Raw genomic sequence first — 6000 nt, 5'->3', positions numbered from 1 at the left:
CAATGTATGTTTATATGTTATTCTAGCTCTTACGGTGTTGTGCAGTTAAGGGGAATAAAAACAAAGGAAGACAGTACAACATCAGTGCATGAGTTCAATCCTTTATGCTTCAACCGGGCTGGGACAGTAAGAGCTTGGTCCCATTGTTCATTTGCTAATACAAACGATGACTGAACAAGAATTAAATTTGTGCACTCCTGTGAAAGATATTGAAGTATTAAAGTTTGTACAAAACACAAATACAAATGAAGTGATGGAAGATCAATCTGAAGTTGTAAAGAGAGATGAATTACGTCGCTCTGTTCGTGAACGAATCCCAACAGAAAGGATGCTTGCATATCATAGAGAGGAGTCAGAAAAGGCAGAAAGAAAGCTTTGGCAAACATATGAAAAATGGAAAGCTGAGGCCCGAAAGGCGAGAGAGCAGCTGAAAACAGACATTCCTGAAAGTCAGCTAGCATCACTAATAGACACATTGGAAAAGGAAAGGGATGATGTGATGAATGCGTACATAAGAGCTCGAAGTCATGCTACTCCGCCCGCTGATACAAGAAGAAGAATTGATGCTTGCGATGCCGTGACAAAGGATATTGTAAAGATTGCTTATGAGAGGATAGCAGGTGTGGATGGAGACTTTGACAGCGAGAGAGTGAGAGGGCATCTTCGTGAATTGCTTGATAGAGAGTATGCTCGTTCTATCTACGGTTCTACAGTCTCACGTATCAGCTCCGAGTCAAGCACACCCATAAGTCAACCTTCACGGAACTCCGTCCTGATGGCAAAACGAATAGAAGCAGCAGCAGAGCTTGCAGCAAAAGAAGCAGAATATGCAACAGTAATGGAAGAAAAGGAACAAAGGGAAAAAATACGACTTCTAGAAGAGAAACAAAGGAAAGAACTTGATGCTGAAAGGAGTGAGTTTGAAAAATTACAAGCAACAAGGGAGGTAAGAGCAGCGAGAGCAAGACTAGAAGTGTATGATCAGGAAGAAGCCGGGTACTCTGCTAACCAGAACGATGAGCTACACAAACCTGTATCGGTCTCAGTAAAGCCAACACTCCATGATAGGTTATCGTCGCCAACTCCAAATGCTGATGTGTCATATCTTGCGCAGGCTGTCCAAGACAGTATAACGTTAAACAGACTGCCCGTGCCAGAGCCTACAGTGTTCAAGGGCGACCCCATTCACTTTATAGAGTGGAAGGCTTCATTCCGATCACTCATTGACAAGAAACATATCTCCTCAGCAGATAAGTTATACTACTTGAAGAAGTATGTTGCTGGGTCTGCTCTGAAAACTCTAGAAGGCATGTTTTACAGAGACGATGAGGAAGCTTACAAGGATGCGTGGAAAAGACTTCACGATCGTTACGGGCAACCATTCATCATACAACGAGCATTTAGAGAGAAACTGGCAAGCTGGCCCAGAATCCAGCCCAAGGACTCTGAAGGACTCAGAAATTTCTCAGACTTCCTGAATTCATGTAGGGATGCTATGCCGCATGTGAAGGGGTTGGAAATACTCAATGACTGCGAGGAGAATAGGAAACTTGTGAGCAAAGTTCCTGATTGGGCGGCTGCCCGCTGGAATCGTCAAGCCACGCAAATGCTGAGTGAGACCCAAGAATTTCCAACCTTTCATCATTTTGCCCATTTCATGTCCATTGAGGCTGAAGTAGCCTGCAACCCAGTCACTTCCTTTAATGCTCTTCATACTTTTGAAACTTATAAGGAGAAACATAACATTAACGTTAGTAAGAACAGGGCTAATGTCTTCCATACAAAGATAGTCACACAACATGAGAATCCAAAGCCCATGGGTAAAATCGTTAAACCATGTCTGTTCTGTCAAAGCAGTGAGCATCAAATTCATGATTGTTCAAAATTCTCTGCAAGATCTCTTGAAGAGCGAAGACAGTTTGTAAAGGATATAAAGCTGTGCTACGGATGTATGAAGCTCAGTCACAGTGCCAGAGAATGCCGCTCCAGGCATAGCTGTAACACGTGCAAGGGAAGACATCCTACTTGCTTGCACGATGACAGCTTCATTAGAAAGGTAAAGTCCTTCTCCGTTCAAGGCTCAGACAACACACACGAAGGAGTTGCCACAATGTCGCTGAGTGTAGAATCTGGATGTACACCTCCTAACACCTCAATGATTGTGCCAGTGTGGCTGTCTTCACAAAACAACCCATTTTCTGAGAAACTTGTTTATGCTCTGTTAGACACACAAAGCGACACAGTTTTTATTGAACATGCCGTAAGTCAAATTCTAAAGGTTGATTCATGTCCAGTGACACTTAAACTCACTACTATGGTTGGAAAGGATTCATTGATATCAAGTGAAAGAGTTTCCGGTCTTAGAGTTAGAGGCTTTAACTCTACAGAGTTTCTAGACCTTCCTACTGCTTACACTAAGGACTGTATACCTGTAGATCGATCCCACATTCCTACCAGAGAGACCGCCAGGTGCTGGAACCATCTTGCTTCTCTGATAGACAGAATTCCCCCACTTCAAAATTGTGAGGTTGGTCTGTTAATAGGCTATAATTGTTCCAGAGCTTTAGCCCCCAGAGAAGTGATTCTTGGAAAAGACAATGAGCCCTATGCAGTTCGTACAGACCTCGGTTGGAGTATTGTGGGCCCTTCCTTGACACCTCATGAGTCTCAAAGCGGTGTTACCCTATGTCACAGAGTATCTATCAAGGAGATTCCTGCTGTAATGCCAATTGATGTGATCAGAGTGCTGGAGTCAGATTTCAAAGACACAGAAGAAAACACAAAGGTGGTGTCTCAAGAGGACATTATGTTCTTGAATAAACTCGAAGAAAACATCAGAATGAATCATGAAAGTCACCTGGAAATGCCTCTCCCATTCAAGAAAAGACCACATCTTCCAGATAATGAGCCTCTTGCTGTCATGAGACTTCAGCATCTAAAACGAAGATTAATGAAGGACCAGGAGTACAGGGAGCATTATGTTAAATTCATGGAAGAGGTAATAGAGAATGGTGATGCAGAAGGACTCATTGATGAAGGACGAGAGGGAGAAAAATGGTATATCCCCCATCACGGAGTGTATCACCCGAAGAAGCCAGGAAAATTACGAGTGGTTTTCGACTGCTCTGCCAAATACAAGGGAACCAGCTTGAACGATCATCTTCTTACAGGCCCTGACCTATTGAACGGCCTGATTGGCATTCTCTTGCGGTTCAGACAGTACCCTGTGGCATTCATGTGTGATATTGAGCGGATGTTCCACCAGTTCCACGTTGACAAAGCAGATCGTGATTACTTGCGATTTCTGTGGTGGAGAAACGGAGACTTTAACTCACAGCCACAAACATTCCGCATGAGAGTTCATCTGTTTGGTGCATCATCGTCGCCCGGATGTGCTAACTATGGACTGAAGCATCTTGCAAGAAAAGGTGAGCATCTATATCCCCTGGCTTCTCAATTCATCCTGCAAGATTTCTACATGGATGATGGAGTCTCCAGCATTGAAACTGCAGAGAAGGCTATCAAGTTAGCTCAAGAAGCTCGCCAGCTTTGTGGGCTAGGAGGTTTAAGGCTGCATAAATTCGTATCCAATGACAAGGCAGTTATGGAGACAATTCCACCCTCTGAGCGTGCTGTAAATGTCACCGTTGTCGATCTCTCACTCACTGACGAGCCTTTAGAAAGAGCCTTGGGCATCTACTGGCATTTGGAACATGATTATTTCAAATTTCGTGCCATTGTTAAGGACCAGCCAGCAACCCGTAGAGGTATACTGTCCACTGTGGCATCATTGTTCGACCCTTTAGGATTTCTTGCTCCATTCTTGCTCAAGGGAAAGACTATTCTTCAAGAAATGTGCCGAAATGGCATGGGCTGGGACGATCCCTTACCCGAAGGTTTGCAACCAGGATGGGAGCACTGGAAGAATGATCTTGTTAATCTGGAGAAGATTGAGGTCCCTCGTTGTATCGTGCCTGCTGGGTTTGGGAGAATCACGAAAAGAGAGATCCATCACTTTTCAGATGCCAGCATGAGAGGATATGGCCAGTGCTCATACCTTAGGCTCGAGAATGAGAAAAATGACATTCATTGTTCTTTGCTTATAGCGAAATCAAGAGTAGCCCCCCTTAAGGTCACAACAATCCCTCGTTTAGAGTTAACTGCTGCGGTCGTGTCAGTGGCTGTGAATGATATGCTAAAGGAAGAGATGAACCTTGCAGATGCAGATGTTTATTTCTGGACTGACTCTCAAGTAGTGTTAGGCTACATAAACAACGAAGCACGTCGCTTCCACACGTTTGTCGCAAATCGAGTACAGCGAATTCATCGCACTACAGCTCCTCGACAGTGGCGATACATTCCCTCGGATGAGAATCCAGCTGACTATGCATCACGAGGTCTGAATGTTAACGACCTTATCACTTCCCGCTGGTTCAGAGGACCAAAGATCTTGTGGGAAAGGCAAATACCTCCCCCTGTAGACGCTAACACACAACTTCCACTTGGTGACCCAGAGGTCAGGAAGGCTCAGTCTCTAAACACGCAAACTGTTCAGTATTCTTGCATATCCAATAGTCTAATAAGGCTGTCCTCGTGGTCCAAAGTCATCCAAGCAGTTGCACGTTTACTTCGGCGTGTCAGAAAAGACAAGTCAAGCGACCACAGTACAGTGGCAGAACGTGAGGATGCTAAATGCATTATTGTCAAGGACTTACAGAGTCAGACCTATACAGAAGAGATCGCTTTACTTCGTAAGGGCAAACAGCTCCCACGCAGCAACAGGCTATACAATCTAGATGCCTTTGTCGACCATGACGGAGTGCTTAAGGTGGGAGGAAGGCTCTGCAACGCTTCTGTTCCTAACTCTGTTAAATATCCAGCAATCATTCCAAAGGAACACCATCTCACAGAACTGCTTATCGCTGATTGTCATGACAAAACGGCACATCAAGGAAAGGGCTTGACTATAAATGAGATCAGATCAAGAGGATTTTGGATTACAGGAGTAAACAGGACTGTAGCCTCCTTTATACGACAGTGTGTGAGATGTCGCAAATTTCGCAGACCCACGGAAGAGCAAAAAATGGCAAACTTGCCCTCCGAGCGTATAGACCCATCCCCTCCATTCACGTACTGTGGGATGGATGTTTTTGGTCCATTCATCACCAGACAAGGACGTAAATCATACAAGCGCTATGGACTTCTCTTTACCTGTTTCTGTTGCAGAGCAATCCATATTGAGTTGCTGGATGACATGTCCACAGATGCCTTTATTAATGGGCTGCGTTGTTTCATCGCTATTAGAGGAGCAGTCCGTCAAATAAAGTGTGACCAAGGAAGTAATTTCATTGGAGCCAAGAATGAGCTCACCAAGGCCATGGACGAGATTGACATAAACCGTCTGGTAGCGTTCTTAGCAGCAAAACAATGTGATTTTGTCTTCAACGCACCACATTCAAGTCACACCGGTGGAGTTTGGGAGAGACAGATTAGAACAGTGAGAAGTGTCCTTTGTTCCACTCTGTCCATGTCACCTGGACTCGATGATTCTTCTCTGCGAACCTTCTTCTATGAGGCCATGGCCATTGTAAACAGCCGTCCGCTCACTGTAGATAATTTAAGTGATCCCTGCAGTCCTGAGCCCCTAACTCCCAATCATCTACTCACCCTGAAATCAACCCAAGCTCTACCACCCCCTGGCAAATTTGTAAGAGAAGACATGTATGCTCGCAAGAGATGGCGCCATGTCCAATATTTAGCTGAGCAGTTTTGGGGACGGTGGCGCAAGGAGTATGTGTCTAATATTGCAACAAGACAACGCTGGCTTAAACCAAGAAGGAACATGCAGGTGGGAGATATAGTCTTGGAGAAGGCAACCGATCTGCCCAGGAATGAGTGGCGCTTGGCAGAAGTTATTGAGACTGTCGTTGACAAGGATGATTTAGTAAGAAGAGTGAAGATACGTTTTGGAGACAAAAATCTGAGGAAGGATGGTAAACG

This window comes from Barbatula barbatula (assembly GCF_947034865.1).
Source record: "Barbatula barbatula genome assembly, chromosome: 2".
Taxonomy (NCBI): domain Eukaryota; kingdom Metazoa; phylum Chordata; class Actinopteri; order Cypriniformes; family Nemacheilidae; genus Barbatula; species Barbatula barbatula.
The sequence above is the reverse complement of the archived record's forward strand: the minus strand, read 5'-3'. Positions refer to the sequence as shown.